Source organism: Dama dama, chromosome 13 (assembly GCF_033118175.1).
Source record: "Dama dama isolate Ldn47 chromosome 13, ASM3311817v1, whole genome shotgun sequence".
NCBI classification, from domain to species: Eukaryota; Metazoa; Chordata; class Mammalia; order Artiodactyla; family Cervidae; genus Dama; species Dama dama.
Window position 1 is genome coordinate 10538353 of NC_083693.1, and position 22787 is coordinate 10561139.

General features: G+C 37.4%; 1 non-coding gene across 1 annotated transcript; it reads left to right on the plus strand.

Moving 5' to 3' along the window:
* The first annotated feature begins 22543 nt into the window (after positions 1-22543).
* Positions 22544-22678, plus strand: LOC133068730 (small nucleolar RNA SNORA48). Its single transcript, XR_009695682.1, has one exon. It is a non-coding gene; the product is annotated as a small nucleolar RNA SNORA48 (small nucleolar RNA).
* The last annotated feature ends 109 nt before the right edge of the window (positions 22679-22787 follow it).

Genomic DNA, 22787 nt, shown 5'->3' on the forward strand with positions numbered 1-22787 from the left:
CTGTATAGTCCATGGGGGTGCAAAGTGTTGGACATGACTGAGCAACTTTCCATCACACTAGCTCCTCCACATTCTCACAAACACTAGGTACACTTATTTTAATTTGGGGCCATTCTAATAGGTATGCAGTGTTATCACACTGTAGTTTTAATTGCATTTACCTAATGATTAATTATAGTGACCCCCTGAGTACTGTGTTTATCATCAACCACATGCCATCTTTGATGAAATGTGCTTTGCAAACATTTTGTTACAGTTAATGTTTTTATTATCTTAACAGATTTTTTAAGAGCAGGTGAGTGTTTTTAACCATTTTGTCATCTGTTCTTTAAGGGATTTTGCATGCTGTTACCATAGCTAAGGCATTCTCCTAGACCAAGGCACCAAATAATTTCTACAAAATTTTCTTATAGAAGTGTTATGGTTTTAGTTTTAATTTGTGGTATGCTTACTATTTAAATAGCATATTTTATAGTTACCAAATTTGACTCAATTTTATAAATACAAGTTATATTATATTCTGTTCCATTGATCTAGTTGAAACAAATAGCACACTGTCTTGATTAAATTTTGCTTTATCATAATTCTAAAAATAAGACATTCTTAGTATTTCATCTTTAATCTTATTTTGAAAGGTTATTTTCACTATTCTAGATTTTTAAATTACAATAGGATTTCTATAATTAATTAGTCAATTTCTACCAAAGCATCTGCTAGGATTTTGATTGGGATTGTATAGGATATATAAACTGCTTAGAAAGCAATTACATTCTTTAATCTTCTGACCTATGGATCTGGTTCTGTTCAGTTCAGTCGCTCAGTCGCGTCTGACTCTTTGTGACCCCATGGACTGCAGCATGCCAGGCATCCCTGTCCATCACCAACTCCCAGAGTTTACTCAAACTCATGTCCATTGAGTCAGTGATGCCATCCAACCAACTCATCCTCTGCCATCCCCGTCTCCTCCCATCTTCAATCTTTCCCAGCATCAGTGTCTTTTCAAATGAGTCAACTCTTCACATCAGGTGGCCAAAGTACTGGAGTTTCAGCTTCAACATCACTCCTTCCAATGAACAGTCAGGACTGATCTCCTTTAGGATGGACTGGTTGGATCTCCTTGCAGTCCAAGGGACTCTCAAGAGTCTTCTCCAAAACCACAGTTCAAAAGCATCAATTTTTCAATGCTCAGCTTTCTTTATAGTTCAACTTTCATATCCATAACATGACTACTGGAAAAACCATAGCCTTGACTAGACAGACCTTTGTTGGCAAAGTAATGTCTGTTTTTTAGTATGCCATCTAGGTTGGTCACCTCATGCATAGAGCTGACTCATTTGAAAAGACTCTGATGCTGGGAAAGATTGAGGGCAGGAGAAGAAGGGGACGACAAAGGATGAGATGGTTGGATGGCATCACTGACTCAATGGACATGGGTTTCAGTGAACTACAGGAGTTGGTGATGGATGGACAGGGAGGCCTGGCATGCTGCGGTTCACGGGGTTGCAGAGTAGGACACGAATAAGTGACTGAAATGAACTGAACTAAACTAGGTTGGTCATAACTTTTCTTCCAAAGAGTAAGCGTCTTTTTATGGATCTGGTAGATCTCTCCATTTACTTAGGTCTTCCTTAATTTCTTCCAGCAATGTTTCATAATTTTCAGAGTACAGGTCTTTTATGACTTTGATCAGATTCAATCCTATGGACTTAATAATTTTAATGCTGCTGTTATTTTCTAAATGCTATATTCTGGAGGACTTCATTGATTTAGTGATTGTCCAACCTGCCACAAGTTTGTAAAATATTAAAATTCTTATATGTAAATTGAAATATAAATAAAATTTTAGTACTTTTCAGTCCTGAAATTTCTCCTCAGTTCAGTTCAGTTCAGTCGCTCAGTCGTGTCCTACTATTTGTGACCCCATGAACTGCAGCACACCAAGCCTCCCTGTCTATCACCAACTCCCCGAGTTTACTCAAACCCATATCCATCGAATCAGTAATGCCATCCGACCATCTCATCCTCTGTTGTCCCTTTCTTCTCCTGCCCTCAATCTTTCCCAGCATCAGGTTATTTTCAAATGAGTCGGCTCTCTGCATCAGGTGGCCAAAGTATTGGAGTTTCAGCTTCAACATCAGTCCTTCCAATGAACACCCAGGACTGATCTCCTTTAGGATGGACTGGTAGGATCTCCCTGAAGTCCAAGGGACTCTCAAGAGTCTTCTCCAACACCACAGTTCAAAGGCATCAATTTTTCAGTGCTCAGCTTTCTTCACAGTCCAACTATCACATCCACACATGACCACTGGAAAAACCACAGCCTTGACTAAGATGGACTTTGTTGGCAAAGTAATGTCTCTGCTTTTTAATATTCTGTCTAGGTTGGTCATAACTTTCCTTCCAAGGAGTAAGCATCTTTTAATTTCATGGCTGCAATCACCATCTGCAGCGATGCATCTCCTCCTCAGTAAGAACCTGTTTTCTAGTATTTCTTATCCTTTCTTTATATAGAACTTTGTATGTTTATATCATTTGTAAGTTTCACCCTAACAGTAGGAAATAGCATTTGAATTAGAGTATACATGTACATGGGCTCCCCAGGTCGCTCTAGCGGTAAAGAATCACCTATCAGTGCAGGAGACATAGAAGACATGAGATCCCAGGGTCAGGAAGAGCCCTTGGAGAAGGGAATGGCAACCCACTCCAGTATTCTTACCTGGAAAATTCCATGGACAGAGGAGTCTAGCAGGCTATGGTCCATGGGTTGCAAAGAGCTGGACATGACTGAAACAGCTTAGCACACACATATACATGTACAAGCCTTTCCAAGTCACACTAGTGGTAAAGAACTCGTCTGCCAATGCAGGAGATGAAAGAGATGCAGGTTCTCTCCGCGGGTCAGTAAGATCACCCTGGAGGAGAGTATGGGAACCTACTCCAGTGTTCTTGCTTGGAGAATACCATGGACAGATTATCTTGGTGAGCTACAGTCCATAAGGTCACAAAGAGTCAGACACAACTGAAGCAACTTAGCATGCACACATGCATGTGCATATGTTTGTGTAAGGTGACACAATAAATATGCTTTTATTTAATCCCCCAAACATCCTTTTATATCTTTGTGATTTGGTGCATGCTACTTCATTGCCTGAATTCTTTCCCTCCTAATGCTGTCCCACCTGATATGTTCTTGCATATTCTTCATAGCCAGTGCCCACTCCTTGGAGTCATCTACCATGGTTCTGGCAGTTCATTTGTGCCCCCAGATCATTTTGTCACTTTTGCAGTACTTAAAATAGTAGTTCTCAACTGTGGCTGGAAAGTAGAAACACTGGGGTTCCTTTGCAGGTTTCCCCACTCCACTTATTGAAGATGTCTTTTCTCTATTATATAATCTTGCTTCCTTTGTCAAAGATTTGAGGCTATGATAAATAGCATTCTCTAATAATAAGTGACATTGACCATCTTTTCATGTGTTTGTTGGCCATCTGTATGTCTCCTTTAGAGAAATGCCTGTTTAGGTCTTCTGCTCATCTTTTGATTGGGTCATTTATTTTTCTGATATTGAGCTGCATGAGATACTTGTATATTTTGAGGATTAATCCTTTGTCAGTTGCTTCATTTGCAATGATTTTCTCTCATTGTGAGGGCTTTCTTTTCACCTTATTTATAGTTTCCTTTGGCGTGCAAAAGATTTTACATTTCATTAGATAGCATTTGTTTAGTTGTATTTTTATTTCCATTATACTAGGAGGTGAATCAAAGGATCTTGCTGTGATTTGTGTCAAAGAGCATTCTGCCTATATTTTCCTCTAAGAATTTTATAGTTTCTGGATTTATATTTAGGTCTTTAATCTACTTTGAGTTCTTTGTATGTGCATGTGTATGACGTTAGGAAGTGTTCTAAATTCATTCTTTTACATGTAACTGTCCAGTTTTCCCCTCACCACTTATTGAAGACGTTGTCGTTATTGTATAATATTGCCTTTTTTTGATCAAAGATACGATACTATTATAAATCTTTTTATTTCAGTGTCTAATTTGTTGGTAATGCGTGCATATGAAATTGACTTTTTCATGTCTTTGTATCCTGCCACCTTAATAATTCAACATATTAAGTATAATATGTGATAGGGGTTGTGTGTGTGTTTGTGTGTATAGATTCCTTCAGCTATACTACATTGATGATGCTATACTTTGAGAAGAAAAAATTATTTGCCTATTTATGTTCAGTTCACATATCTTATTTTTCTTGATTTGTTGCACTGTCTAGAACCTCCTTGTGCTATTCCTAGTCTTACCAAAATATGATGCATTATTTCATCATTGAACATGGTATTTTTCTACTCTATTGAGATAATATGTTTCATCTTTACATTTTACACTATTGTGGGTTACATTAGTCAATTTCCAAGTACTAGGCAAACCTTATATTGTTTTTCTTTAAAAATCCTCTGAGTTTCTAAGTGTTTCCTTAAAAGGACTTTTAATCAAATTCCACTTATATAATATATAATAGAAATATTCAGATTATATATTTATTGGATGAGGTTTGGCAGTTTGTTTCATTCAAGGAATTTGTCCATCTCCAATTTGTGGAATATGTTAATATAAAGCTTTTCATTACATTCCATTAGTGTTCCTTTAATACAATTTTTAAACTGTAGTGTTGTTGCCTCATTTATTATTGATATTGTTGATTTCTGTCCCTTCTATTTTGATCCTGAGCAGTTTGGCTAGAGAATTATCAATTTTCTTGATTTTTTTAAATAATAATTGTTTTTCATGGATAGTTTCTATTATCACCCTTCTTTCTGCTTCTTAATATTTGTAAATTCCTTTCTTCTACTTACTCAGGGTATATTTTGCTCCTTTTTTATTCTCATAAAATAGAAGTTGAGGTCATTGACTTGAGATATTTCTTATTTATACCATACACATTTAATTCTATAAATTTTCTTCTAAGAATTTTTTCAACAATACCCAACACATTTCAGATATTTCTGTGTTTCTCCATTTGATTTTTCTCCCCCTTGGTCTAATGAGTTGTTTTAAAGTATATTAATTTGTTTTTAATATTTGGAGACATTGTAGAAACCATTACATTATTGATTCCCAAATGAATTTCTTCATAGTCACAGAATAATAAACGTGTGTGTGTGTGTGTGTGTGTGTGTGTGTGTGTGTGTTGCTTTTGGTTATGCTGGTACTCTGTGCCGTGTGGGCTTTTCTCTAGTTATGGCAAGTAGGGGCTACTCTCTAGTTGTGGTGCACAGGCTTCTCATTGCAATGACTTCTCTTGTTGGGGAGCATGGACTCTAGGGTTTGTGGTCTTCAGTAGTTGCAGTACATGGACTCAGTAGTTGTGACTATCAAGCTTTAGAACACAGGCTAGATAGTTGTGGCTCATGTGTCTAGTTGCTCTGCAGCATGTGGGACCTTCCCAGATCAGCGATCAAACCTGAGTATCCTGCCTTGGCAAGTGGATTCTTTACCACTAAGACACCAGGAAATCCTCTTTCTTTCTTTACATAGATCAAAGTTTCTAAATAAATAATTTTATTTACCTCTGAAGAATTTTTTAGAAGGTTTTAGAAGGTAGGTTTGCTGGTGAATAATTGTTTTGTTTTGGGTCTGCACATTTCCTCATTCTCCTTCACTTTTGAAGAATAATTTTGCTGATTTTAGATTTTATAGGATATAGAATTATTCAAGTATCAGTAGTTGTGTATCTGTTTTCGGTTCGGTTGTTATATACTGAGGAATGTAATTTCTGGATCATATTCCATGGGCCATTCTAGACTTGTGCTGCATGCTCACATACTCAGTCATGTCCAACTCTTTGAGACACCATGGACTATAATCTGCCATGGTCCTATGTTCATGGAATTTTCCAGGCAAGAATACTGGAGAAGGTTGCCATTTCCTACTCTGAGGGATCTTCCTGACCCAGGATTGAACCTGCATGTCTTGGGTCTCCTGCATGAGCAAGTGGATTCTTTATCACTGCACAACCTGGGGAACCCAATGCTTACCTTTTAAGTTCGTTTTTTCTCTCAAGTTTTATGGGGTATAATTGAAAAATAAAATGTATATATTTACATAAATCACAGCAAGATCCTCTATGATCCACCTCCCAGAATATTGGAAATAAAAGCAAAAGTAAACAAATGGGACGTAATGAAACTTAAAAGCTTTTGCACAACAAAGGAAACTATACGCAAGGTGAAAAGACAGCCTTATGAATGGGAGAAAATAATAGCAAATGAAGCAACAGACAAAGGATTAATCTCAAAAATATACAAGCAACTTCTGCAGCTCAATTCCAGAAATATAAATGACCCAATCAAAAAATGGGCCAAAGAACTAAACAGACATTTCCCCAAAGAAGACATACAGATGGCTAACAAACACATGAAAAGATGCTCAACATCACTCATTATCAGAGAAATGCAAATCAAAACCTCAATGAGGTACCATTACATGCCAGTCAGAATGGCTGCTATCCAAAAATCTGCAAGCAATAAATGCTGGAGAGGGTGTGGAGAAAAGGGAACCTTCTTACACTGTTGGTGGGAATGCAAACTAGTACAGCCACTATGGAGAACAGTGTGGAGATTTCTTAAAAAACTGGAAATAGAACTACCATATGACCCAGCAATCACACTGCTGGGCATACACACTGAGGAAACCAGATCTGAAAGAGATACGTGTACCCCAATGTTCATCACAGCAGTGTTTATAATAGCCAGGACATGGAAGCAACCTAGATGCCCATCAGCAGACGAATGGATAAGAAAGCTGTGGTACATATACACCATGGAATAGTACTCAGCCATTAAAAAGAATTCATTTGAATCAGTTCTAATGAGGTGGATGAAACTGGATCCCATTATACAGAGTGAAGCAAGCCAGAAAGAAAAACAACAATACAGTATACTAACGCATATATATGGAATTTAGAAAGATGGTAATGATAACCCTATATGCAAGACAGAAAAAGAGACACAGATGTATAGAATAGACTTTTGGACTCTATGGGAGAAGGCGAGGGTGGGATGATCTGAGAGAACAGCATTGAAACATGTATATTATCAAGGGTGAAACAGATCGCCAGTCCAGGTTTGATGCATGAGACAAGTGCTCAGGGCTGGTGCACTGGGATGACCCAGAGGGATGGGATGGGAATGGAGGTGGGAGGGGGGTTCAGGATGGGGAACACATGTACACACATGGCTGATTCATGTCAATGTATGGCAAAACCAATACAATATTGTAAAGTAATTAACCTCCATCTAGTAAAAATAGTTGGGAGAAAAAAATAGAATTTAAAAAAATGATATATTTAAAGAGTAAAATATGATGATTTGACATATATAATTAAGTTAGTTAGCATTTACATTTATGAGGAACTGCCAACCAATATGTTTGTCCTCACTTTATAAGGGTTCCACTTTCCCCACATACTTGTCAACTCTTGTTATAGTCTTTGATTCTTTTTATCTATTTTTTTTAATTTTTTAAAAAATTATTTGAATACAGTTGATTTACAATGTTTTATTAGCTTTAGATGTACAACAAAGTGGATTAGTTACACATATATCCATTATTTTGCAAATTATTTTCCCATATAGGTCATTATAGAATATTGAATAAAGTTTCCTGTGATATACAGTAGGTCCATATTAGTTATCTATTTTACATGTAATAGTGTGTATATGTAAATCCCAGTCTCATAATTCATACTTCTCCCCACGTTTCCACTTTGGCAAATGTTTTATTTCAAGATCTGTGAGTCTGTTTCTTTTTGGAAATATGTTCCTTTTTATTAGATTCTACATATAAGTGCAGGTTTGATGAAGACCTACAAGATCTTCTAGAACACCCAGGAAAGATGTCATTTTCATTATTGGGGACTGGAATGCAAAAGTAGGAAGTCAAGAGATACCTGGAGTAGCAGGCAAATTTGGCCTTAGAGTACAAAACAAAGCAGGTCAAAGGCTAACAGAGTTTTGCCAGGAGAACACACTGGTCATAGCAAACACACTCTTCCAAGAACACAAGAGAAGACTCTAGTTATGGCCATCACCAGGTGGTCAATACCAAAATCAGACTGATTATATTCTTTGCAGCCGAAGAGGGAGAAGCTCTACACAGTCAGCAAAAACAAGACTGGGAACTGACTGTGTCTCAGATCATGAACTCCTTATTGCCAAATTCAGACTTAAATTGAAGAAAGTAGGGAAAACCACTAGGCCATTCAGTTATGACCTAAATCAAACCCCTTATGATTATAAAGTGGACGTGACAAATAGATTTAAGGGATTAGATCTGATACACAGATTGCCTGAAGAACTGTGGACAGAGGTTCAAGACATTGTACAGGGGGCAGTGATCAAGACAATCCTCAACAAAAAGAAATTTAAAAAGGGAAAATGATTGTCTGAGGAGGCAGAAATTTGTACCATTTTTTAAATTGCACATATAAGTGACATCATATAATTTTATATTTCTTTATCTGACTTATTTCACTTAATATGATAATTTCTAGGTCCATACATGTTGCTGCAAGTGGAATTATTTCACTCTTTTGTATGCCCAAGTAATATTCCTTTGTATACACATACCACATCTTTATCAATTAATCTGTGAGTGGGCATTTATGTTGCTTCCCTGTCTTGGCTACTGTAATTGGCGTTGCTACAAACATCAGGCTGCATGTATCTTTTCAAATTAGAATTTTCTCTAGATATAAGCCCAAGAGTGGAATTACAAGATCTGTATTTTTATTTTTTTAAAGAACCTCTATACAGTTTTCCTTAGTGGCTTCACCAATTTATATTCTCATCAACAGTATAAGAGGGTTCCCTTTTATCCATACCAACTTCAACATTTATTTTTTGTAGATTTTTGATAATGATCATTCTGACTGGTGTGAGATTATAATCTCATTGTCATTTTAATTAGATTTCTCTAATAAATAGTGATGTTGAGCATCTTTTCATGTGCATGTTGTCCATGCACATGAATACATACAGATGTATGTATTCTTTGGAGAAATATTTGTTAGATTAGGTCTTATGATCATTTTTTGATATGGACTTATATGAGGTGTTTATATTTTTGAACATTCATTCACTGTTCACATGATTTGAAAATATTTTCTCCAATTCTGTAGTTGTCTTTTAGAACTTTCATGTTTACTTAGGTCATATTTGTTCATTTTTTTTTAATATTTGTTCATTTTTTTTATTTGATTACTTTATGGTGCTGGTGGTTTAATCTCAAAGTCGTGCCCAACCCTTGCAATCCCATGGACTGTGCCTGTCAGGCTCCTCTGTCCATGGGATTCTCCAGACAAGAATATTGGAATGGGTTGTCATCTCTTTCTCCATGGGATCTTTCCATCCCAGGAATCAAACCCAAGTCTCCTGCATCTCAGACAGATGATTTACCAACTGAGCTATGAGGGAAGCCCATAGTTTCACTCTATGGGACAGATCCGAAAATTGCTATAATTTATTTAAAAGATTTTTCTGCCTATGTTTTTCTCTAGGATTTTTATAGTATCCTGTTATATGTTTAGATCTTCAATTCATTTTGAGTCTATTTTTCTATATGGTGTTAGAGAATGTTCTGGTTTAATTCTTTTCATGTAGCTGTCCAGTCTTCACAGCACCACTTACTGGAGAGATTGTCTTTTCTAAATTGTATATTCTTGCCTCCTTTGTTGTAGATGAATTGACCATAATTTCATGGGTTTATTTCTGGGATTTTTATCCTGTCCCATTGATCTATCTGTCTGTTTTTGTATGAGGACTATACTCTTTTAGTGATCATAGCTTTATATCAGGGAAGTCAGGGAGCCTGATCCCTCCTTTAGCCACTTTTTATATTTATTTTTTTATGTTGAGACTAATCATATGTTTTGTATACTAGACACTTACTTGATATAAGATTTGAAAATATTTTCTCCCAGAAGGTTGGGAGTAGTCAAGATTATGGAATAGGAGGATGTGGAATTCACCTTTCCTCACAATTATATCAAGAATATATCCACACATTGAACAGTTCTCACAGAACACCTGCTGAACGGTAGTGGAAGACCTTGGATACCTAAAAAGGACAAGAAAAATCCCCATGCAAATGGCTAGGATGAAAGAAAGAAGAAAAAATATTATAGGAAATGGGAAGGGACAAGCACCTGTGGTTGGAAGTTGAAGGTGAAGAGAGGTTCCTGCATTCAAAGAAACCCCCACATGGTTGAGAAATCAGCTGGGACAAAGAAGAAACTTCAGAATAAATTTAAAGTGATGAAAGGGGAAAACATACAACCAATAGTACTCCATCCAGTAAGGATCCCATTCAGATGCAATGAAGAAATCAAAGCTTTAAGGGCAAGGAAAAGCCAAGAGAATTCAGCACCTCAAACCAGCTTTAGAACAAATGCTAAAGGAAATTCTCTAGGCAGGAAACACAATGGAAGAAAAAGAACTGCAAAAGAAACACAAAACTATTAAGAAAATGACAATAAGATAATCCATATCCATAATTATCCTAAATGTAAATGGATTAAATGCCCCAAATAAAAGACACAGATGGTGAATGGATACAAAAACAAGGCCCATGTATGTGCTGCCCACTAGAAACTCAATTCAGACCTAAGGACACATACAGATGGAAAGTGATGTCATGAAAAGAGATATTTGAAGCAAATGGAAATCAAAAGAAAATGAGTAGCAATACTCATATAAGATAAAATAGGCTTTATGTAAAGACAATTACAAAAGACAGAGAAGGACACTACATAATGACACAGGGATCAATCCAAGAAGAACAGATGACAACTGTAAATATTTATACACCCGACATAGGGGAACTTCAGTACATAAGTCAAATGCTGAGAGCCATAAAAGGGCAAATTGATAGTAAAAAGTAATAGTATTAGATTTTAACTTATTTCCAGACAGAAAATTAATAAGGAAGTGCAGGTCTTATATGACACATTAGAACAGATAGACTTAGTTGATATTTACAGGCAAACTATATCTGCAAGCAGCAGGGTATATTTTCTTCTCAAACACACACAGAACATTCTCCTGGATAGGTCCCATCTCAAATCACAAATAAAGCTTCAGTAAATTTTTAAAAGTTGAAATTGTAGCAGGCATCTACTCTGCTCACAATGCTATGAGATTATAAATCAATTACAGGGAAAAAAAAAAAACCTGTAAAAAAAAAACACATGGAGGTTAAACAATATGCTGCTAAATAACTAATGGGTCACTGAAGAAATCAAAGATGAAATAAAACACTACATAGAGACAAATAGCAATAAAAAATGCAATGACTGACAACCTATGGGATGAAGCAAAAGCAGTTTTTTTTTTTTAATTTATTTTTATTATTATTATTTTTTTTTCCGGTGGGTTTTGACATACATTGATATGAATCAGCCATGGATTTATATGTATTCCCAATCCCGATCCCCCCTCCCACCTCCCTCTCCACCCGATTCCTCTGGGTCTTCCCAGTGCACCAGGCCGGAGCACTTGTCTCATGCATCCCACCTGGGCTGGTGATCTGTTTCACCATAGATAGTATACATGCTGTTCTTTTGAAATATCCCACCCTCACATTCTCCCACAAAGTTCAAAAGTCTGTTCTGTATTTCTGTGTCTCTTTTTCTGTTTTGCATATAGGGTTATCGTTATCACCTTTCTAAATTCCATATATATGTGTTAGTATGCTGTAATGAGGAAAGTTCATTCAATATAGTCATACCTTAAGAAACAAAGAAAACTCAAACAACCTAAACTCACACTTCAGCTCAGTTCAGTTCAGTCATTCAGTCATGTCCAACTCTTTGTGACTTTATGGACTGCAGCACATCAGCCTTCCCTGTCCATCACCAACTCCCAAGATTACTCAGACCCATGTCCATTGAGTCAGTGTTGCCATCCAACCATCTCATCCACTGTCACTCCATTTCCCTCCTGCCTTCAATCTTTCCCAGCATCAGGGTCTTTTCAAATGAGTCAAACTTAGCAACTAGATAAAGAAGAACAAAGAAAACCCAGTTAGTGGGAGCAAAGAAATCATGAAGATCAAACAAGAACTAAATGAAAAAAGATATGAATAAAACAATAGCAAAGCTGGTTCTTTGAAAACATAAATAAATTTGATAAACTTTTAGCCAGACTCATTAAGAAAAAAAAGGAGAGGACTCAAATCAATAAATTACAAATGAAAAAGGAGAATTAACATCTGACACCACTAAAATGCACAGGACAATAAGAGATACCTAAACATACTCCAATAAAGTAAAAGACCTGGAAGAAATAAACAAATTCGTAGAAAGGTTGCTGCTGCTGCTATTGCTTCAGTCATGTCCGACTCTGTGCAATGCCATAGATGGTAGCCCACCAGGCTCCTTTGTCCCTGGGATTCTCCAGGTAAGAATACTGGAGTGGGTTGACATTTCCTCCTCCATCATAGAAAGGTATGAGCTTCTAAGACTGATTCAAGAAGAAAATAGAAAATAGAAAAGAAGAAAAAGAAAATTGCTATACAACCCAGCAATCCCAGTGTTGGGCATCCACGCGGAGGAAACCAGAATTTAAGGAGTCACGTGTACTGCAATACTCATGGCAGCACTGTTTACAATAACTGGGACATGGAAGCAACCTAGATGCCCATGGGCAGACGAATGGATAAAGAGGTTGTGGTCAGTTCAGTTCAGTTCAGTCGCTCAGTTGTGTCCGACTCTTTGTGACCCCATGAATCACAGCACGCCAGGCCTCCCGGTCCATCACCAGCTCCCAGAGTTTATGAAAACTCACGCCCATTGAGTCGGTGATGCCATCCAGCCATCTCATCCTCTGTCGTCCCCTTCTCCTCCTGCCCCCAATCCCTCCCAGCATCAAGGTCTTTTCCAATGAGTCAACTCTTTGCATGAGGTGGCCAAAGTACTGGAGTTCAGCTTCAGCATCAGTTCCTCCAATGAACACCCAGGACTGGTCGCCTTTAGGATGGACTGGTTGGATCTCCTTGCAGTCCAAGGGACTCTCGAGAGTCTTCTCCAACACCACAGTTCAAAAGCATCAATTTTTTGGCACTCAGCTTTCTTTACAGTCCAATTCTCACACCCATACATGACCACTGGAAAAACCACAGCCTTGACCAGATGGACCTTTGTTGGCAAAGTAATGTCTCTGCTTTTTAATATGCTACCTAGGTTGGTCATAGCTTTTCTTCCAAGGAGTAAGCGTCTTTTAATTTCATGGCTACAGTCACCATCTGCAGTGATTTTGGAGCCCCAAAAAATAAAGTCTGACAATGTTTCCACTGTCTCCCCATCTATTTCCCATGAGGTGATGGGACCAGATGTCATGATCTTACTTTTCTGAGTGTTGAGCTTTGAGCCAAATTTTCACTCTCCTCTTTCACTTTCATCAAGAGGCTCTTTAGTTCTTCTTCACTTTCTGCCATAAGGGTGGTGTCATCTGCATATCTGAGGTTATTGATATTTCTTCCAGCAATCTTGATTCCAGCTTGTGCTTCTTCCAGCCCAGGGTTTCTCATGATGTACTCTGCATATAAGTTAAATAAGCAGGGTGACAATATACAGCCTTGACATACTCCTTTTACTGTTTGGAACCAGTCTGTTGTTCCATGCACAGTTCTAACTGCTGCTTCCTGACCTGCATACAGGTTTCTCAAGAGGCAGGTCAGGTGATCTGGTATTCCCATTGCTTTCAGAATTTTCCACAGTTTATTGTGACCCACACAGTCGAAGGCTTTGGCATAGTCAATAAAGCAGAAACAGATGTTTTTCTGGAACTCTCTTGTTTTTTTGATGGTCCAGTGGATATTGGCAATTTGATCTATGGTTCCTCTGCCTTTTCTAAAACCAGCTTGAACATTTGGAAATTCACAGTTCACGTATTGCTGAAGCCTGGCTTGGAGAATTTTGAGCATTACTTTACTTGCGTGTGAGATGAGTGCAACTGTGTGGTAGTTTGAGCATTCTTTGGGATTGTCTTTCTTAGGGATTAGAATGAAAACTGACCTTTTCCAGTCCTGTGGCCACAGCTGCATTTTCCAAATTTTCTGGCATATTGAATGCAGCAGTTTCACAGCATGATTTTTCAGGATTTGAAATAGCTCAACTGGAATTCCATCACATCCACTAGCTTTGTTAGTAGTGATGCTTTCTAAGGCCCACTTGACTTCACACTCCAGGATGTCTGGCTCTAGGTGAGTGATCACACCATTGTGATTATCTGGGTCATGAAGATCTTTTCTGTACAGTTCTTCTGTGTATTCTTGCCACCTCTTAATACTTTCTGCTTCTGTTAGGTCCATACCATTTCTGTCCTTTATTGAACCCATCTTATTACTCAGCTATTAAAAAGAACACATTTGAATCAGTTCTAATGAGGTGGATGAAACTGGAGCCTGTATACACCAATAGAGTATATTAATGCATATATATGGAATTTAGAAAGATGATAGTGATGACCCTGTATGTGAGATAGCAAAAGAGACACAGAGATAAAAAACAGACTTTTGGACTCTGTGGGAGAAGGCAAGGGTGGGATGATTTGAGAGAATAGCATTGAAACATGTATATTACCATATGTGAAAGAGATCACCAGTCCAAGTTCGATGCATGAAACAGGGCACTCAAAGCCGGTTCACTGGGACAACCCTGAGGGATGGGATGGGGAGGAAGATGGGTGGGGGTTCAGGATGGGGGACACATGTACTCCCATGACTGATTCATGTCAATGTATGGCAAGAACGACTACAATATTGTAAAGTCCTCAGCCTCCAATTAAAATAAATAAATAAAGTTTTAAAAAGAAAATATGAACACAATAATCACAAATAATAAAATTGAAACTGTAATTAAAAATCTTCCAAAAGAAAAAGTCCAGGACAAGATGGCTTCACAGGCAAATTCTATCAATTGCTTAAATAAGAGATAATGTCTAAGCTTCTGAAATTATTCCATAAAATTGCAAAGGGAAAAGCATTCCCAAGCTCATTCAAAGAGGCCAAAATCACTCTGATATGAAAACCAGGCAATGATATCACAACAAAATTTATAAACCAATACTACTGTTGAATATAAATGCAAAAATCCTCAAATAGTAGCAAACGAAATCCAATAACACATTAAAGTATCATATAGCATAATCAAGTGGGATTTATCCCAGAAATGCAAGATTTCTTCAATTTATGCAAATCAATGCGATTTGCCATATTAACAAATTGAATAAAAGCCATATGATCATCTCAATAGGTGCAGAAAAAGCTTTTGCCAAAATTCATCACCCATTTATGATTAAAATAAACTTCTCTAGAAAGTGGGCATAGAAAGAAGCTACTTCAACATAATGAAGGTGATATACAATAAACCCACAGAAAACAACATTCTCAATAGGGAAAAACTGAAAGCATTTCCTCTATAATCAGGAACAAGACACAGTTATTCAACATAGCTTTGGAAATCCTAACCACAACACTAAGAAAAGAAAAAGCAATAAAAGGAATCCAAATTTGAAATGAAGAAGTAAAACCGTTGCTGTTTGGAGATCACTTGATACTGTAGATAGAAAATCCTAAGGTAGCACCAGAAATCTACTACAGTTAATCAATGAATTTGGTAAAATCGAAGGACACAAAATTAATACTCAGAAATCTCTTGCATTTCTCTACACTAACAATGAACTATCAGAAAGAGAAATCAAAGAAGCAATCCCATGTTGCTCAGACGGTAAAGAGTCTCCCCAGCAAAGCGGGAGACCCGCCTTTGATCCCTGGCTCAGGGAGACCCCCTGGAGAAAGGAATGTCAGCCCACTCCAGTGTTCTTGCCTGGAGAACCCCATGGACAGAGGAGCCTGAAGGGCTACAGTCCATGGGGCTGCAGAGTTGGACACTACTGAGTGACTAACACTTTCACCATTGCAGCAAGAACAAAAAATGCCTAGGAATAAATCCACCTAAGAAAGCAAAAGACATGTACTCAGAAAAGTATGTGACACTGATGAAAGAAATCAAAGGCAACACCAATGGAGAGATATACCCTGTTCTTGAATTAGAAGAATCAATATTGTGAAAATGACTGTACTACCCAAAGTAATTTATAGATCCAGTGCAACCCTTACTAAATTGAGAATGACATTTTTCAGAGAGTTCAGCTCCACAAAATCAGCTTTACAACAAATTCTAAAGAAACTTCTCTAGACAGGAAATGCAAGAGAATAAAAAGACCCACAAAACAAACCCAAAACAATTGATAAATGATAAGAAGAAGGGGGCAAAAGAAGACGAGATGATTGAATGGACTTAACGGACATGAGTTTGAGCCAACTCGATTGACATGAGTTTGAGTAAACTCTTGGAGTTATTGAAGGCCAGGGAAGCCTGCAGTCCTTGGGGTTGCAAGGCATTAGACATGACTTAGGACTCAGCAACTAAACAAGTTCAACAAATCAGAATATACATATCAATAATTACTTTAAATGTAAATGAATTAAGTGCCAAACTGAAAGACGAGGTCTGGCTAACAGATACAAAAATAAGACCCATGTGTATTTCACCTACAAGGGACCCACTTGGGACCTAGGAACATATAACAACTGAAAATCATAGGATGGAAATAGATACTCTAAGCAAATGGAATTTTCTTTTAAAAGCTGGAATAGCAATACTCATATAGGATAAAATAGACCTTAAAATAAAGGCTATTACAAGAGACAAAGAAGACACTACATAATGATCAAGGGATCAATCCAAAAAGATATAACAATTATAAATATATATGTACTCAACATAGGAGTATATCAATACTGAAGGCAAATTTGAACATCCACAGAATGGTGAAATCAACACTAACACAATAAAAGTGACTACACCAATGGACAGAGCGTCCACACGGTAAATAAATAAAAGAACACAAGTTTTAAATAATACAATAGTCCAGATAGAATTAATTGGTATTTAGAGGACTTTCTAGAGGGCTTCCCTGATGGTGCAGACAGTAAAGAATCCACCTGCAATGCGTGAGACCTGGGTTTGACCCCTGGGTTGGGAAGATTCCCTGGAAAAGGAAATGGCAACCCAGTCCAGTATTCTTGCCTAGACAGAGAAGCCTGATGGGCTATAGTCCATGGTGTCACAAAGAGTCAGACAAGACTGAGCAACTAACCACAGAACCAGGCACTAGAGGACTTTCTACCAGAAAGTGGAAGAATACACTTTCTTCTCAAGTGCACATAAAAAAATCTCCAGGGCAGACCAAATATTTGGTAGGCAAAAATCAAGCCTCAAAAAATGTATTAAAATTGAAATCATATCAAGCATATTTTCCAATTACAATGCTATGATATTAGAAATCAAATACAGGGGTAAAAGCTGCAAAAATACACACATGCACACACACAAACACACACACACACATACACACACACACACACAGGCTTAACTGTGCTCTGCTAAATAACCAAGAATTTACTAAAGAAAATAAGGAGTAAATAAAAAAATACAGAGAAACAAATGACAATGAAAACACAATGACCCAAAAACTATGGGACACAACAAAAGCAGTTTTAAGAGGGAAATTTTTATCAATTCAATATCACTTCAAAAAACAAGAAAAGTCTCAAATAAATGATCTAACCTTACCCATAAAGCAACTAGAGAAAGAAGAACAAAGAAAACCCAAAGGCAGTGGAAAGAAATAAATTATAAGTATCACAGCAGAAATAAATGACATAGAAATGAAAAAAACAATAGCAAACATCAATAGAAGTTTGTTCATTGAGAAGATAAACAAAATTGATAAACTTTTGCTAGATTTATTATGAAAATAAAGGAGATGACTTAAATTAATAAAATTGAAAAATAAAGAGGAGAAATTTCAACTGATACCATAGAAATATGAAAGATTATAAGAGACTACTACAGCCAACAATATGCCAATAAAATGGGCAACCTGGAAGAAATAAATGCATTATGGGAAATGTAAAACTTTCCAAGACTGAACCAGAAAGAATTAGAAAATATAATTAGATCAATCACAAATAATAACATTCAAACTGCAACTAAAAAAGTTAAGGGCCAGATGGCTTCACAGGCAAGTTCTATCAAGCATAGAAAAGAGTTAACACCTATCTTAAACTCTTCCAAAACAATGCAGGGGGAAGAAATTCCCATATCATTCTATAAGACCACCATCACCCTGATACCAATACCAGACAAAGATAATAGAAAAGAATAAAAAAGAAAATTGTAGGCCAATATCACTGATGAACATAGACGCAAAAATACTCAACAAAATACTAGTAAAAAAAAAATCAACAAACAGAAATAAACAATTGAGACCTAATTAAACTTAAAAGCTTTTGCACAGTGAAGGGAACCATAAGCAATGGGGAAAGTCAGCTATCAAAATAGGAGAAAATAATTGTAAATGAAACAACTGACAAAGAATTAATCTCCAAAACATACAAGCAGCTCATGCAGCTCAATACTAGAAAAATGAACAACATAATCAGAAATTGAGCCAAAGCACTGGAAAGACATTTCTCCAAAGAAGACATACGGATGGCCAATAAACACATGAAAAGATGTTCAACATCACTCATTATTCAGTTCAGTTCATTTCAATTGCTCAGTCATGTCCGACTCTTTGCGACCTCATGGACTGCAGTATGTCAGGCTTCCCTATCCATCACCAACACCCAGAGCTTACTCAAACTCATGTCCATTAAGTCGGTGATGCCATCCAACCAACTCATTCTCTGTTATCCCCTTCTCCTCCTACCTTCAATCTTTCCCAGCATTAGAGTCTTTTTAAATGAGTCAGCTCTTCACATCAGGTGACCAAAGTATTGGAGTTTCAGTTTCAAGATCAGTCCTTCCAATGAATAATCAAGACTGGTTTTCTTTAGGGTAAACTGGTTTGATCTCCTTGCTGTCCAAGGGACTCTCAAGAGTCTTCTCCAACACCACAGTTTAAAAGCATCAGTTCTTCCATGCAGCCTTCTTTATAGTCCAACTCTCACACACATACATGACTACTGGAAAACCCAAAGCTTTCATTATCAGAGAAATGCAAATCAAAACCACAATGAGTCCCCATTTTCCCCTATAAGTCAGCATATTATTACACTGTTGGTGGGAATGCAAACTGGCACAGCCACTATGGAGAACAGTGTGGAGATTCCTTACAAAACTGGAAATAGAACTGGCATCTGACCCAGCAATTGCACTGGTGGGCATACACACGGTGGAAGTCAGAATTGAAAGAGACACATGTACCCCAAAGTTCATGGAAGCACTGTTTACAATAGCTAGGATATGGAAGCAACCTAGATGTCCATAGGCAGATGAATTGACAAAGAAGTTGTGGTACATATACAAAATGGAATATTACTCAGCTATAAAAAGTAATGTACTTGAGCCAGTGCTAATGAGGTCAGTGAAACTGGAGTCTATTATATAGAGTGAAGTAAGTCAGAGAGAGAAATACCAATACAGTATATTAATGCATATATATGGAATTTAGAAAGATGGTAATGACTATTCTATATGCAATGCAGCAAAACAGACACAAATGTAAAGAACAGACTTTTGGACTATGTAGGAGAAGGCAAGTTTGGGGTGATTTGAGAGAATAGCATTTAAACATGTATATTACCATATGTAAAATAGATGACCAGTGCAAATTCATTTCATGAAGCAGGGCACTAAAAGCTGGTGCTCTGGAACAACCCAGAGGGATGGGATGAGGAGAGACATGGGAGAAGGGCTCAGGATAGGGGAACGCATGTGTATTCATGGCTGATTCCTGTCAATGTATGGCAAAAACCACCACAATATTGTAAAGTAATTATCCTCCAATTAAAATAAATTAATTTTTAAGAAAGGATCATACATCATCATTGAGTGGGATTTCACCCAGGAGTGCAAAGATTCTTTGATATAGACAAATAAGTAAGTTTGATATATCATATTAACAAATTAAAAAATAAAAACCATATGATCCTAGAAACCTACAGTCTTCAAGAACATATGGTACTGGAAAAAAAAAAAAAAAAAACAGATACAGACCAAATAGAACAAGAAAGAATGCTCACAGATAAACCCACACACATGTGGACACCTTATCTTTGACACAGGAAGCAAGAATATACAATGGGCAAAGAGAGTCTCTTCAATAAGCAGTGATGGGGAAAGTGGACAGCTATGTATAAAAGAATGAAATTAGAAATCTTTCTAATGCCATATACAAAAACAAACTCAAAATTTATTAAAGACCTACATGTAAGGCCAGAAACTATAAAACTCTTAGAGGAAAACATAGACAAAACATTCTATGGTATAAATCACAGCAAAATGCTCTGTGACCCACCTCCTAGAGTGAAAGTGAAATTCACTCAATTATGTCTTACTCTTTGTGACTCTATGGATTCCATGGAATTCTCCAGGCCAGAATACTGGAGTGGGTAGTCTTTCCCTTCTCCAAGGGATCTTCCCAAACCAGGGATTGAACCCAAGTCTCCTGCATTTCAGGCAGATTCTTTACCAGCTGAGCCACAAGGGAAGCCCACCTCCTAGAGTAATGAAAATAAAAACAAAAATAAACAAATGGGGTCTAATTAAACTTAAAAGATTTTGCACAGCAAAGGAAACTATAAACAGATGAAAAGACAACCCTCAGAATGGGAGAAAATAATAGCAACTGAAACAATTGACAAAGGATTAATTTCCAAATATATAAGTAGCTCATTGTTTACAATTTATTTATTTTAATTGGAGGCTAATTACTTTACAATATTGTAGTGTTTTTTTGCCATACATTTACATGAATCAGCCATGAGTGTACAGGTGTTCTCTATCCCGAACCCCCCTCCTACCTCCCTCCCCATCCCATCCCTCTGGGTCATCCCAGTGCAACAGACCTGAGCACCCTGTCTCATGCATCAAACCTGGACCGGCGACCTGTTTCACATATGATAATATACATGTTTCAATGCTATTCTCTCAAATCATCCCACCCTCACCTTCTCCCACAGAGTCCAAAAGACTGTTCTATACATCTGTGTCTCTTTTGCTGTCTCACATATAGGGTTATCGCATATAAGTTGTCTTTCTAAATTTCACATATATGTGTTAGTATACTGTATTGGTGTTTTTTTTCCTGACTTATTTCACTCTGTATAATAGGCTCCAGTTTTATCCACCTCATTAGAACGGATTCAAATGCATTCTTTTTAAATGCCTGAGTAATATTCCATGTGTATATGTACTAATACTAGAAAAACAAACAACCCAATCAAAAAGTTGGCAAAAGGCCTAAACAGACATTTCTCCAAAGAAGATATACCGATGGTTAATAAACACAAGAAAAGATGCTCAGTATCACTCATTATTAGAGAAATATGAATCAAAACTGCAAAGAGATATTACCTCACACCAGTCAGAATGGCCACCATCAAAAAATCTAAATATAATACATGCCTGGAGAGGATGTGGAGAAAAGGGAACCCTCTTTTACTCTTAGTGAGAATGTAAATTAATACAGCCACTGTGGAGGACAATATGGATATTCCTTAAAATACTAGGAATAAAACTACCATATGACCCAACAATCTCACTACTGGGCATATACCCTGAGCAAGCCATAATTAATAAAGAAACATGTACCCCAGTGTTAATTGCAGCAATATTTACAATAGCTTGGACATGGAAGTAAGCAAGATGACCAAGAACAGGTGAATGGAAGAAGAAGTTGTGGTGAAAGTGAAAGTTGCCTGGTTGTGTCTGACTCTTTGTGACCCCATGGACTATACAGTCCATGGAAATCTCCAGGCCAGAATACTGAGGTGGGTAGCAGTTCCCTTCTCCAGGGGATCTTCCCATCCCAGGGATCAAATCCAGGTGTGTCGCATTGCAGGTGGATTCTTAACCAGCTGAGCCACCAGGGAAGTCCAAGAATACTGGAGTGTGGAGACTATCCCTTTTCTAGAGGATCTTCCAACCCAGGAATTGAACTAGGATCTCCTGCATTGCAGGCAGACTCTTTACCAACTGAGCTACTAGGAAAGTTGTGTACATATATACAGTGGAATATTGGTCATGTAAAGGAACACATTTGAGTCTGTTGGTGAGGTGGATGAACCTACAGTCTATTATACAAAGTGAAGTAAGTCAGAAAGGGAAAAGCAAATAACATATATTAATGCATATGTATGAAATCTATAATGATGGTACTGATGAACCTATTTTCAAGAAGCAATAGAGATGCAGACATAGAGAATAAATTTATGGGCACAAGAGGGTGGGAGGAATGAGGGGGTGGGATGAATTGAGAAAGTAGCATGGAAATATATACACTACATTGCGTAAATAGGTAGCTAGGGAGAATTTTCTGTATCACTCAGGGAACTCAAACCAGGGCTCTGTGACAACCAAGAGGGGTGGGAATATAGTGGGAAGTGGGAGGGAGCTTCAAGAGGGAGGGAACACTGTCCCTGACCTGGGTAGAATGGCACCTGGTTGGTGGCGGCTGTCTCATATCAATGAGGGACAAAACAACTCCTTGTTTATCCCAGCTTGGCTTTTGCTCTGTGCCCATGCCTGGTTCATGCCCTGGACACATGGAAAAAAAAAAAAAAAAAAGAGGGAGGGAACATATGCATACCTATGGCTGACTCATGTTGATATATGGAAGAAACCAACATAATACTGTAAAGAAATTATGCTTCAATTA